Below are 14872 nucleotides of genomic sequence, written 5' to 3'. Positions count from 1 at the left end.
TTTGCAGCCAAAGTTCCCATGCAAATTTCCACTGAGTGTTGCCACATTTTAAATAGGGTTCTTTGGTGAAGCCACAGTTTCAGAGTAGCAAGAATTTTAAAAATTGCTGTTTAAAACAAACACTTCATCAATGCTGCTTCCCTCTGCTAGTATAATTGCTCTTAGGGCCAAATTGTTTTCTGCGTAACCAAATGAATTAATAGATATGTGGCTCTGTTGGGGGCAGCTCCCCTCCTACTGTACAAGCAGCCACACCATTTGGAAGCAGAGGGCAAAATATAGAGAAAACCGAATGGCTCTGCATAAGAAATCAAGCTGAATTCAGAGTGTTTGTGGTCAGAGGAGTGAGGGGGTGAAGGACGAAAGGGGACCAGATGAGCAACATGACAGAGCTGGGTCCTGAGAAGAGATGACCCATAAAAATATCTGAATCTGCCCCTCCTGGTGGTAGGGCTGGTCAGGGGACCTCTAAAACGGGCAAGGCTGCCCTTCAGTTTTCTCACTTCATTAGAAATAATACCACAAGTATAAGATAGTAAAGTATATCTATCATTTTAAACTGTAAAGGCAAACTGAGTTAAATTTTGATTTCAAAATATTCCATTTTGTCTGTCTGATGATATTCTGTACTAGAAGCCCTGCCCCAAGTCCTTGCCTCCAAATCCGTAGTAAAGGTGGGGTTTGTGAAAATCAAGGAAGAAGGGACCATATTCCATCTTTGGGTCAATGTGGAGTGGAGAGAAGGGAACACCAGCAAGTATGAGGAGAAAAATGTGGCAGACTCAGCAGGAGGATGAAAGTGATGCAGTGGATTCTACATAAGCAGTGCCGGGGAGAAATAGGAGTGGGCCCTATATTTTCCATCATGTCTGGGAAAGAAGCTTGTATTAGTCTGTTTTCTGCTGATAAACATACCCGAGACTGGGCAATTTACAAAAGAAAGAGGCTTAATGGGACTTACAGTTCCACGTGGATGGGGAAGCCTCACAATCATGGCAGAGGGCAAGGAGGAGCAGGTCACATCTTACGTGGATGGCAGCCGTCAAAGAGCAAACTTGTGCAGAGAAACTCCCGTTTTTAAAACCATGAGATCTCGTGAGACCCATTCACTATCAGGAGAACAGCATGGGAAAGACCTGTCCCTGTGAGTCAGTCATCTCTTATCAAGTCCCTCCCACAACACGTGGGAATTATGGAAGCTGCAGGATGAGATTTAGGTGGGGACACAGAGCCAAACCATATCAAAGCGGGAGCCACTTTTTTGTCTTACTTTATTTTTAAAACAATTCCAGCCTCTCTAATAAATGAAAAGTTTGAACATCCTGAAATGTTAAAAGAAGAGCCTTCTGACATCCTATATACCCACAACAGAGAGTCAAGAATTAACATTTGCCATATTTACTTTATTTTTCAACTTTTTATTTGTATATTTACTTATTTATTGAGGCATTTACATATGAGTTGCGGAATATCATGACACTTGAGTACTATAGACTTAAGTATATATAAGCCACCATCATTTAAATATTAATAAGGGTCAGCTCTAAAGCCTGGGGGACTCAAAGATCTCCAGATAACTGGCACCAGAGTTACAAAGGTGCACAGAGAAAGGCTCCCACTCCTCCTCCTGGGAAGTCTGGACCCCCGTGCAAGTGAAGCCCTGTACGCATCCCCACTCCCTCAGGTTGGCTTTGGTCAAAACCATTCAATAAGTCTCTAGAAAGTTCCAAACTTTCCCATTTCTTCCTATCTTTTTCTGAACCCTTCAAACTGTTCCAACTTTTGCCCATTACCCAGTTCCAAAGTTGCTTCCACATTTTCAGTTGTCTTTATAGCAGTGCCCTCTTGGTACTCTGGGTACCAATTCTGGTACCAGTTTTCTGTATCAGTTCATCCCCACATTGCTATAAAGAATTATCTGAGACGGTAATTTATGAAGAAGGAGGTTTAATTGACTCACAGTTCCATAGGCTTAACAGGTAGCATGACTGGAAGGCCTCAGGAAACTTTCAATCATGGCAGAAGGCAAAGGGGAAGCAAGGATCTTCTTCACATGACAGCAGGAGAGAGCGAGCAAGCAAGGGAGGGGGACATGTCAAACACTTTTAAACCATCAGATCTTGTGAGAACTCACTATCATGAGAACAGCATGGGGGAAATCCACCCCCAAGATCCAATCACCTCCCACCAGGTCCCTCCCCCAACATTGAGAATTACAATTCAACATGAGATTTGGGTGGAGACACAGCCATATTATATCAGCCCACCTTGTCACAGCATCATCTTGTCTTCTCTTTCTCACTCTCTTTTCTTCTCCCCAGGACATTTCCCCCTTGTCTCTTTTCTTGAGTCTGTTTCCTACTCTTGTCTGTCTGCGAAGTATCTCCTTGTTGCTGTCATCCCAGACTGGGTCTTTCTGAGTACCTGGAGTCGTAGAGGACTGATGTGTTTTAGGGGAGGACAGAGTGGAGGAAGTGTGTCAGGGGAGCAGAGGGAGTAGTATTTTGGGGAAAATGGTTTTGGATGCCCTTTAGCCCAGAGTAGCCCTGGAAATGGCTTGGGTGAAGGCTGTCTTGGACCACCTCTGGTGGTCGGTTTGTCTGTCCATCAGCCTGCTCTGCCAGGCTCTGTATGTCTGTCTGGACATAATTCTGTCTCTGTTTATGCCTCAGACTTTATTTCCTTCCCTTCCTGCCTCTATCTTTCTCTTTCTTTCTGGCTCACTGTCTCCCTTTACCTCTCCCTGTCTGTCTAATACAGCTCCTCTCTTTACCATTTTTTCCTCCTTCACATTCAAATGGTGCCAACTTGAAGAAGCCAGCTGAAGCAGGGGCAGGATCTGCTGCTCAGCAGCATCTGCTCTTCTGTTAGTGATGTTTGTGTCCAGACACCATCTGAGAGGGGCCTTTTAAAAGGGCAGTATGTGTCTCTGAAGGATAATGTTGGCAAAGGCAAATCAGAAAAAGGACATAAACCATTTTGTAATGTTATGTTTATTTCCATTTGGACGTAAGTTCTCATGGAATAAATGGGCAACATTCCAATTTCAGGACACTTTGTTCACCACATTGCTTTTTTGTCTCCATGTGGCCTTCTTGAGAGGATGGAGTCTCTCCTAATTTATTAAATAATTAAATCTCCTAATTTAATAATTAGGGCATTAAATTAATTACAGCATTATAGAAGAGGCAGGCACTGCATTCCTGGAGTTCAGAAGATCAGATCTGCTGCCTTGACACAAGGGCCTCACAGACAGTCCCCTGGTGTCCGCTGGAGTTGTGGTTCCTGCTGAGGCAATGAGGACCTGGGCCAAGAAATTAGAAACCCCAATGGCATCTTGGCATGCACGTCTCCCAGAGCACCCAATAAGCCCCCTGTAATGTGCCCACCCAAGCCCATGACTCGCCTCAAGAATTCGCTGCTCTGGTTACTGTTACACTAGATCTGGCTGGTACATAGGCACAGATACGAGTGTAGGTGAATGGAATGTGGTCAGTGGGACTTTTTGTCTGTTGGGTACTATTTCATCCTCCTAATTGGATCTAACAGAAACACATACCTGCTTGGGCAGGCAACTTCTAAATCAGACACCAGCTGTCACAGGAGCAACCTGTAAGACAGCCATGCTGGGTTTGCTGCATCTGAATTCTGAGTTAGATCACTACCATCTGATTTTCCCTGTCTTCCTGGAGAAACCTCTAGAGGGAACACTTTGTCAAACCAAATTATTTAGCTTCACTGCAAATACTGTTAGACACATAACATCTTTAACTTCAAGGCAATCTATATTTATTGGGAACCAATTAGGTCCCCTCACTGTGCTGAGTCTGTAAATGGATGCATAGGTGGCTTAAGATGACCTAGACAACAGACATTCGGAGTGAGGAGATTGGGAAGGAAATTGAGAACCTCTCCTCATAGGTGGGGAGGGCTGGCATAATGCAAGCAGGAACTTGAGGAATGCAAAAGACTTAGGTAGGTGAAGAAGGGAGACAACAGGGATGTCCAGAGGGAGACAGCCTGCAGCATGAAATGTTGCAGACTAGAGCTGCTCCTGGAAGTGGAACATAAGGCTAGACCAATAGACTGGAGCTGTTTGGTGGAAGGCTTGGAAAGCCCTTCTGACAGTTTGGCTGTTTTCACTGTGTCATGGGAACCATTCAAGCTTCCTCTGCTTTCTGAATTCAGCATGGACTGAGTTCATACAGTGGGCTCACTTTTAGAAACGGGGATTTTGTTGTACGCTTACACTTTAGCAGAAAATGCAGGGCTTTGACACTTGGTTTCAATTCTGGAGCTCTGCACATCCAAAGAGAATTCTGCACATCCAAAAACAACCTTGTGCTGCTTGCTTCCTTCCTCCCCTCCTCCTTCTCTTTTTTCCCCCTTTGTCCTCTCTTTCTGTTTCTTTTTCTTCTCTTCCCCCCACTTCTGTCAGAATCTCCGCTCTAAGCACAGTGAATGGTGTGCCCAACTGGGAGGCCTCGTCTGTGCCAGCTGTCCCATCTCCCCAGGCTCCTGCAGCCGTCTTTGCCCAGCACCAACTCAGGTGCCCAGCTCAGCACTTGGTTGATTCTCTGCTAAGAATCCATTAATGGAAAACACTGGGGAACAATGCAGACTTTACTGAAGAGTCCTTTGGGGGCAGAGCGGGGTGTTTTCATCAGACATTCCACAGAAAATAACTTTAAAATCTTCAATTGGGCATTTCCATTCTTTAAAGTCACTTTCTGGCAGTGTGGTCCCCAGACATGAGCTTTGTTTTTCTTTCCCCACAGAATCCACTGGCTCCTTTCTCCTCCTTTCACTTTGCATTAAAATAAATTCCTCTTCTATTAGGCAGAGCACTCCAATCTTGCCCCAGCAACTAGCTGCAGTCTGTGTACCCAGTTGGTGTACTTGTTTTGGCAGTCATCTGTTGGCATCTTTGTTACTTCAGCACCCAGCAAGAGGTACAAAACAACACCTGCATGGGTGCTTTAGGACCTTAGGAAGATGATAGGTTTGTATTAGGTTGGTGCAAAAGTAATTGCAGTTTTTGCCACCACTTTAATGGCAAAAAACGCAATTACTTTTGCAATAACCCATATAGTCAGCCCTTATTCTTCTGTTGTCAGTAGAAGAAGAACCATGTACACCCTTGATGAAATAACTCTGGTCATATTTGATGAGTTCTAAATAATATGCAAGGGGCTTTTACTATTAATGTCCCGACTCTCCTCACTCTGTGACTGGTGTCAAAGATCTAGTCCTGGTGGGGTCTGACTCAACATCTTTCTGCCGCTCTCTGTTCTTGTCCCTTACACTATGAAGCAATGTCTCCATCCTGCCTTTTCATCCTTCTCACAGTCCTTAGCTGCTGCTGGGTAACCTCAAGAATGGCTTGTCATGCCACAGTCCCCGGCACCACCTCCCACTGTCTGCCATTTGTGGTGGTTCAAGTGGCTGCGTTTGCCTGCAGGATCAGTGTTCTGCACCCTCTGGTGATAGCAGTGAGAAGATTAACTTCAAATCTAGAATTTATTCCCTAATTGTGTCATTTTGTGACACTGCTGAGGAACGTCATTAAATACCACCTTTCCCCCATTGTAGCAGACTTAGATATTACAGTCCGGTAACTTCATGGCAAGTACCCTGTGGGTCACATGAGCTTTTGACCTTGATTTTAAGTCTTGTTCATCTCTATGTAAAATGGTGTGAATAATATAGACTTGCAGTGTTGTGGTAAGAATGAATGCTTTTTTTTTTTTTTCTTATGCAAGTATCTTGGAAACTAGTGACTATTTACATGTTTCTTTCCCACACATTCCCGTGAATTTTGCATCACAAATATAGAGTTGATGTTATACTTTTATTGATCACAATAAACTTCTAGGAAACAAGAATCAAGATAATAAGCTAATATTTGTTAAATACACAGTTCATATTATTATAGAAATTAGGGTAAAAACTAGACAAGGGATGGGAGAACAAAGGGAGCAGATTGAGGAAAAAAAACATAAAAGTGTCACCCTTCCATCTGGATTCTAGAAGATTATATCAGCTGAAGAACTGAATACATTAAAATATTATATAGACCTTTGTTTTACCCTGGAAATAATTGCTTCTCTCCAAAGGAGGATAACTTGTCCTGATTGATCTTGGTGTTTCTGCTATGAGCAGAACAGAGAACCTTTCCTTCTCCACCCAGGGTCTTCTCCATGAGCTTTCTAGCCATCCCAAGATGAACTCTGGATTTTTTATTTTTTTAATTTCAGCACTTTCTTCCCAAATAAGGATATGAAATGAACTCTGAGTGAGTGAGTTTGAATTTAGGCTTTACCGCTTAGAAGCCAGGTGACCTTGGACAAGTTCTGAGTTGTGTTTTTCTGTAATTCCGTAAGATGATATTTACCCCATGTGAACCATGTGAAGTCACCAAGCAGCAAATACAAACTCACCGAACCCTGGGTCCAGTCAACCATTCCCAAGTGTAAGGTTTGCCTTCACCATGTGCATTTGCCAAAAGGCTGATTCTTCCCTTTACCCATTCAGTTCCTTTTCTGGCTTTAAGGTTTTCTAGATGGACTCAAAGACTTTGCTTTGTCACTTGTTTCCTAATGTTTCTAACTAAGGGTACACATCTTATGTGAAGTCTCAATCTCTTTCTCTCTCTCTGTGTGTGTGTGTGTATGTGTGTGTGTGTCTGCACGCGTGCATGTGTATGTGTATGTATGTGTTGCGGGTCCAAAGGCAATTTATTTGTGAACAATGATGAAACAGGACAGGGGTGTCCAGGGAGCGCCTGTTCCTTGCTGCTGAAGCCCCTGGCTCCGCAGGAGCCCACACTCCACATTGCCCAGCCATTATCCCACAGTCTCCGCTGGCTGTGGGTAGCCGAAAACTTTGAACTACACATTTTAAATGAAACTTAGTAGGTGGGCAGCTACGGCCAGCAGTAGAAGCAGAAGACTTGCTAACTGGACAAGCCACTGAATTTCAAAATTCAGGCCAGGTCAGGTCTAGCAAGTTTTTCAGCTCAAGCATTTAGTAGGGAAAATGTCTCCGTATGATAAGGCAGGAATCCAACAGAATTTTCAGATACTGCAGTTTAAAGGTTTAAAGGAGCATGTGCCTAATTGCAGGGAGTGAACCTCCGGGTGGAGGTGCAGAGGGCAAGCCTTTGTTACCTCTGTTTCATCCTGAGGTCTCAACTGGCTGGCCCAGGCTGGAGAAGCTTCTGGGACTGTGCTCCATTTATTTAGGGCACTCATCTCAGTACCCTAAAGAAATTATATATTCGTTAGTGCGATTTCATTGTCTGTCTCCTAGACCACAAGCCACAAGCTCCATGTAAATTGAGACTGCATCTAGCTCGGTGCCTGGCACGCAGAAGGCTTTCCATTGTAGAAAGACAGAAAATGGACGTGCATTTATGAGTATGCATTTACAAGTTATGCCAACTGAATACTAAATAGAAATAAATCATTACCAAATGTAGCTGGGGAAGAACATTAATTATGTGTAATTTGGATTCATAATTTTTGTATCAAATCCTAATTAACATTCCCCATCTAATTGGTATTCTAAATAAAGTCCCTTTATTTGGATTTTGAGTTTGTTTGTCCTGGTACTCCAATAACAACCTTGCATGCAGTTGGAATTTGCATGTATAATGAGAGAACAGGGCTGTGGATTTTAATATTTTTCAAGACATTAGGAACAGGCAGCCCTTTAAAAAAAACTAAATATCTAATTATTTGCAAACATATCTATTTTTTTCAATGTAGCACAATTAAGGAGTTTTCTTATAGAAGAAGATAAAATAAATGGAATATGAAGGTAAGCATGAATTAACCAGAAATCACTTGGAAATCAAAGAAAACTGAAAATAGGGGAACAAAGGCGTAATTGAGGAAAGAAAAATATCTTGAATCTATTGAATCCATGCTGAATGAGAAATCGAATAATGATATGAATAAAACCTCACTGACAAAACATGAGAGCTATTGCAATAGATGGAAAAGGCAAGGCATGAAATCAAATACAATTCACTTGTGCTAAAAAACAACCTTTAGTGGCAATGTTTCATGGCATGGTTAATATAAAATAAGTCATTATTTGAAAAGGAAAAAGAAAGGCTGCCTTATTACATCACATCAATAATGCATTTTCGAGGAGCTCATCACGGCTTATTCTATAAAGGCCAAGTAACACAGAGGAATCATCTTTTAAGTCTGCTTTTGCCTTCCTGCCTAGAAGGGTTCACTTCATTATTCTGCTTTGGTTCAACCTATAAAAATTCTCAAGGGGTTTTAATGCAGATGAATTCAGTTACTCTGTGTAACTATCCAAAAAGAATCAGGACAAAAAAAGAAAAAGTAAAATAAACATCCTGTTCCTATTTCCACTTCCCATCTCATTTTCCTAGCAAGGTGCTTTTTGTTTTAATCTTATAGGTAATTAGCTTGGTTCTTCATTTAATTTTGCCTTTAGAGAAATGGCCACAGGCTACACATGGTCGTTAGTTGTATAATTATTAGCACTGACTATGCGTTAGGGGCTGTTTGAGGGTGATCCAGATTCTTAACTCTTTGGATTTTGGTCTCCTTATCTGGGAAAGAGGGGTAATAATACCTACTTCATGAGATCTTGGTTGGGATTCAATGAGATAAAGTAAATGAGATCCAAGTCACAGGGGAGACTGGTCCCATTCTTGCTGTTTCTCATTTATTACCTCCATTGACAGAAAAACCTGTTGACCACCCAGTAGGTGCTGCCCTGCAGAAGCTTCGAGTTGAAGGAATGAGAAAGGCAAGCAAGCAGAAAATAGAATAGGCTGGGATTCACACAAAGATGTAGGTATTCCTGGGGCACCTGGCCCACCTAGCTCTGTGGTGCAGGATGAGGGGGTTTTCCAGCAGAAGGGGTTGTGAGAAATCAATGAAGGGCATGTCATCAGGAGCTGGTACACGGGGGAGAGTAGGCTTTGGTGTTTTTGGAGACCTGAGAGTAGTTCATTCCAGTCTTGGACTGTAGGAGAGAAGGTGTGGTGAGCCAAGGCCAGATAATGAATGAACTTACATACATTTGAATAAACTTTAGGCCCTATTATGAGGGCCACAGAGAGCATCTTGGTGCTGTTTTTAAAAAATAATATTTTAAAATTCCGATTACAAAAGTTTTACCTGTTCATGAAGGCAAACACAGAATAGCCTAAAAAAAAAAAAAAAAAAAAAAAAAAAAAATATGAGAACCCCATAGTGCTTTTACCCAGAGGTAAATATTGTTATTTTGGTGTAATTCATGATTAGGATCATACATTTTGTTCCCTTTTGTTATTACAAACATTGTATATTCATTGTATAAAGGTAAAGAAAATACAGATAATTTAAGACACAAAATGAAACACACCAAAATTTTCTTTACATGGCTACATTTTTTTGTTTGTTTGTTTTACTTTAAGTTCTGGGATATGAGTGCCCAACGTGCAGATTTGTTACATAGATATATGTGTGCCATGGTGGTTTGCTGCACCCTATCAACCTGTCATCTAGGTTTTAAGCCCCGCATGCATTAGCTATTTGTCTTAATGCTCTCCCTCCCCTTGTTCCCCCCCACCCAACAGGCCCAAGTATGTGCTGTTCCCCTCCCTGTGTCCATAACATAGCCACATTTATAAATGCTTATATATCCTTCTGAATCTATATCCTTCTCAGTCTTCTCTGTGTGTCTCTGTCTGTCTAATTCTCAATCTCTGTTTGTCAATCGCTTTTTAATTTTTTTTTAAACCTATATGTTCCATTAAATATACCAGGAGAGCATTTCTCTAACAATAAAATTTCAGCATAGTCTAATTAATAATGACCAAATAAAGTTATATTGTGTAACAAAATTTATTTACCCAACCTCCTATGGTGAACATTTATGCTTCTCCAAATTTTCATTCCAAATACAATATGGTCATAAAAGTTTCATAGCTAAACTTTTCACAGTCTCTAAAGATTTTCATAGAATAAAACATTAGCAGTGGCATTTAAGATATTTAAAGATTTTGATACGTCTGCTGTTATATTGCCCACCGACAGGCAGTTTCACCATTTCTTCTGGTCCGTGTCCTGACCACCTTAACCACTGAGTATCATCAGGGTTTTATAGGTACAACATAGTAGTTCATTGTTGCCAATTTGCATTCCTTTACTAAATAATGAAATTAAATACATTTTCATGTATCTGTTGGTTAATTTTCTTTTCTCTTGCAAACTTTATTGATGATCTTTGCCATTTTTTATGAATTCTTTTCTTACCAAATCTTACATTGAGGATATTTTCCTTTTCATATATAATGAATGTATTTTTGTTAGTAAATAGTTCGTTGTTGGATTGTATTCATTCATGGCATTTTATTGTAAATAAAATTAAATTATAAAAGTTATTGCTAAAAAGTTTTCAGCATTTTCATAATGGGATCTATTGAACCTTCCCTTCATGAATTCTGCTCATAGCATTTGGCATAGAAAGGCATCACCCGCTGTGTGATCATGTGGATACTAACCTGTGATTGATCCTAGTAATTGTACCATTTCTGTTTTCAGTTGTTACATTTTTTGATCCACATGAAATTTAGTTCATGTAATACATGAAATAGAGTTCTAATAGTCTCCTCTCCCCCAAATGGTTAGCCAAGTGTCCCAATCCTTTGTGTTAAAGAATGCAGCCTTTCGTCTTTTATTTGAAATACATTCATGGCTGGTTCTGTAATATTATCCAATAACCATTTCCTATTCCTTTTTACTCATGGAACCCAATTGTTGGGAGCAATGAGCCCATATTTCTTTGCAGCTGGCTGCATGACCCAGAAAGCAGAACTGTCAAAGCTAATATTTCCTGAGCTGGTGGATGCACTGTTAAGTATTACTGTCTCTTTTTTCGTCTTTGTTCCTGGAATATGAGGTGAATCTTGTAGGTTAGGTAACCATCTTTCCACCATAAGGGCAAACCCACCTGATAAAAATGGTGGGGCCAGGAGGCTAGAGAGGTCCGACCTTACATGGCTTTCTGGAGTAGCCACTGCAGGTACCGACCCTTATTTGTGAGAAACATAAACTCCTATTTGGTACATTTCTTATCACTGGATTTTCTGTTTCATGTTGCCAAATTTATTTTAAGAGATAAATCACTCTTTTCTCTCTCTTAAAATTTTTTTATTTTAATTTTTGTGGGTATGCAGTAGGTGTATATATTTATGGGGTACATGAGATATTTTGATACAGGCATGCAATGCATAAAAATCCATCATGTAAAATGGCATATCCATCCCCTCAAGCACTTATCCTTTGTGTTACAATCCAATTATACTCTTTTAGTTGTTTAAAAACGTACAGTTAAATTATTATTGACTACAGTCACCCTATTGTGCTGTCGAATACTAGGTCTCATTCATTCTTTGGAACTATTTTTTTTTTGTATACCTATTAATGATCCGCACCTCCCCATACCCTTTCACTGCCCTTTCCAGCCTCTGGTAATCATTGTTCTATCTCCATGATTTTTAGATCCCACAAATAAGTGAGAACATGTGATGTTTGTCTTTCTGTATCTGGCTTACTTTGCTTAACCTCATGAGCTCCAGTTCCATTCATGTTGTTGCAAATGACAGGATCTCATTCATTTTTTATGGCTAAATAGTATTCCGTTGTGTATATGTACCATATTTTCTTTATCTATTCATCTGTTGATGGACACTTACGTTGATTCCAAATTTTGTCTGTTGTAAACAGGGCTGCAATAAACATGGAAGTTTAGATAGCTCTTGATACACTGATTTCTTTTCTTTTGGGTATACCCAGCTGTGGGATTGCTGGATCATGTGGTAGCCCTATTTTTAGTGTTTTGAGGAACCTCCAAAACTGTTCTGCATAGTGATTGTACTAATTTACATTCTCACTAATAGTGTTCAAGTATTTCCTTTTCTCCATATGCTTACCAGCATTTGTTATTGTCTGGCTCTTTTTTTTTTTTTTTTAATCTAAGCCATTTTAACTGGAGTGAGATGATATCTCATTGTAGTTTTAATTTGCATCAGATAAATCACTTTTATAATGAATGAATTTTCTTGGATGCCAGAGGATGTTACAGAGCCTTCCAATATGTGTCGTTAATCTCTGTGTCCTGCATTATTCAGATACCACACTCTAGCTTTTAATCTCACGTAGCTTACATACCAAGTCTCCGCCATGCCATGTCCCCTGATTGTTTTTTTTCCAAAAAGTTACTTGCTTTTTTTGTATTGCCTGTCTTTAGATAACTTGGTATTCATTTTGTCAGATTTGTATTGTTGCTCAGTTGTCCAAATCTTCACTTATGTCCTTCAATGAAGTTGTATCGCTTTGTTCACATAGGTCCAGGATACTTCTTTTACCTTTTTCCTATGCAATGCCTATATTTTGTGCTTATTAAATAGGGATAACTTCTTCCAAATATTTCCTAATATTTATTTATTTATTTATTTATTTGAGACTAGATCTCACTAATGTTACCCAGGCTGGAATGCAGTGGCATGATCATAGCTCACTGTATCCTCAAACTCCTGGCCTCAAGTGATCCTCCTGTCTCAGCCTCCCAAGTACCTGGGACTGTAGTTATGTGCCACCATGCCCGTCTTTCTATTAGTTGATTTTTTGTTGCTATACTTTTCATTCTTTGCTGATTAGCTTATTGAACTTTCTTATTATTTTGACATTTACCGATTGACTTTTTTTGAGTTATTTTCCTGATAACTTGTCATTATAAACTTATATTGTCTTTTTTCCTTCCCATAGTAGTGTGTTATTTCTTTTCTCATGTCAGTACCCCACTGAGAATTTATGACCATTCTTAAATAAGCATGCTGACTTATTTTTCTCCTTTTTTGACTTTAGCAAGAATGTCTGGTCCATCATTGTGAAATTTTATATTGGCTCTTAGTTAGCTCGTCTCTGGCCTTCCAAAATGTTTTAGCAAAGGAACATTGGACAAATTATAGGTACTGAGGAGGCTTAGAGTCAAGACATTTCCTTGACTTTGTTCAACTCAGCTCTTTCCCTTTTACTTATTCTATAACTGTAGATTCCATTGGATATTTGAGAAATGTTCATCTAATAATATTACTAGAAATTCTAACAATAATTGAATTTCTGAAATTTATGATTTTGAATTAGATTTTCTATTTTAATTAGGATTTGTGTATTACTGTTTATAAATCAACCTGCAATTTTTTTGTCGTCTGTGTGTTATTCTGTTAGAATTGGTATGGGGATTATGCTAGCTTTCTAATATAAATAAGGAAGCTTTATATTTGTTTATAAGCTCAAAAAGAATCTAAATAGCTAAGCAATAATTGTAACCATCCAATGGGTTTTTCTTGCCCACTGTACAGGTAGAGCCGATTTATCAAGCCAGGGGAATTGTAATAAAGTTGCCCACACCAAGAGCCAGCTAAATGTGAGACCAGAGTTTTATTATTGTTCAAATCAGCCTCCCTGAAAATTTGGAAGCTAGGATTTTCAAGGATAGTTTGGGGAAAGAGAGGAGCTGGACAGGCAATGGGTGCTTGCTGCTGATTGGTTGGTTGTATAATCACAGGAGTATGGGAAATGGCCCTCCTGTGTGCTGGGTCAATGCTGGGTGGTGCCACAGGAACCATGGGTGGGTCCAGGTGGAGCCACTGGTCATCAGACATAGAAAACACCTGAAAAGATCCGTCAAAAGGCCAATCTTAGGTTCTGTAATAGTGATGTTATCTGCAGGAGTAATTGGGAAAGTTGCCTATCTTGTGACTTTCAGAGTAATGGCTTGTAATTGCTTATGTCTACACCTTAGCAGAATTTGGGCTCCTCTCATCCTTCTAGCCTGGTGGCCTTTGCTTAGATTTAAAAAGGCGATTGAGCTTTGAGGAAGGGCTACTATGATTTAAACTATCAACTAAATGTCTCCCAAAGTTAGCTTGGCCCAAGCCTGCGAATATGTCAGGTAAGTTTGAAGGCTAAAGGCAAATGGAGGTGGCCTTAGATCAAATCTCTTTTACTACCATAATTTTCTCACTGTTAAAATTTTTGCAAAGGTGATTTTATTGTCTTTTCTTTAATATCTGAACAAACAGACTTGGGGAATGGCTTACTTGGGGCCAGCAGCTCTTGTGCTTGACAGCTTTATCTTTTTCTTCCATGATCATTGCTCAATTCAGACTTTTTTTGCTCTTCTTGTTTTAATTTGGTTACTCATTTTTCCTAAAAGGTCATCACTATCAATGAAATTTTCAGAACTTTGGCTTATAATTATACATAACATTCCCCAGAGCTTAAAACAAGCAAACAAAAAACCCTCTGGTATTTGTAGTTATATTCTCTTTCTCATTCTAGATGTTTCCTATTCATGTTTTGTTTATTTTGATGTTGATCTGAATTTTAGAGATTTGCTTTGATGACTGACATTTTGAAAGAACCGGTATGTATTCATTGCTTGCAATTTTTTCTTTTCTAATTAATTAAAATGTTCTACTTTTATCTTTATTAGTTCTCCCCTGCTTTTCTTGTTTGTTTTCTTGATTTTCAAACTTCTTCCTTAGAATTTTAAGCTATATATTTTCATTCTTACTTTGTAACTGTACACCAAAAGTGACCAAGTCAGGTCTCAATTGATAAGAGGTTTATTTTGCCAAGGTTGAGGACACACCCAGGAAAAAGAAACACAAGTCACGGTAGAATCTGTGTCCTGTGCTTCTTCCAAAGAGGGTTTTGAGAACTTCAATATTTAAATAACAAATAGTGAGCAGAAAAAGAAAGAAGAAAGAAAAAAAAATGGGGGCGAGTAGGCAAGGAGGCAAGTGGTCATATTCTTTTGAGGCTCGGATTAG

The sequence above is a fragment of the Theropithecus gelada genome, chromosome 3, assembly GCF_003255815.1.
Source record: "Theropithecus gelada isolate Dixy chromosome 3, Tgel_1.0, whole genome shotgun sequence".
Classification (NCBI taxonomy): domain Eukaryota; kingdom Metazoa; phylum Chordata; class Mammalia; order Primates; family Cercopithecidae; genus Theropithecus; species Theropithecus gelada.
Note: the sequence above shows the minus strand (reverse complement) of the source record.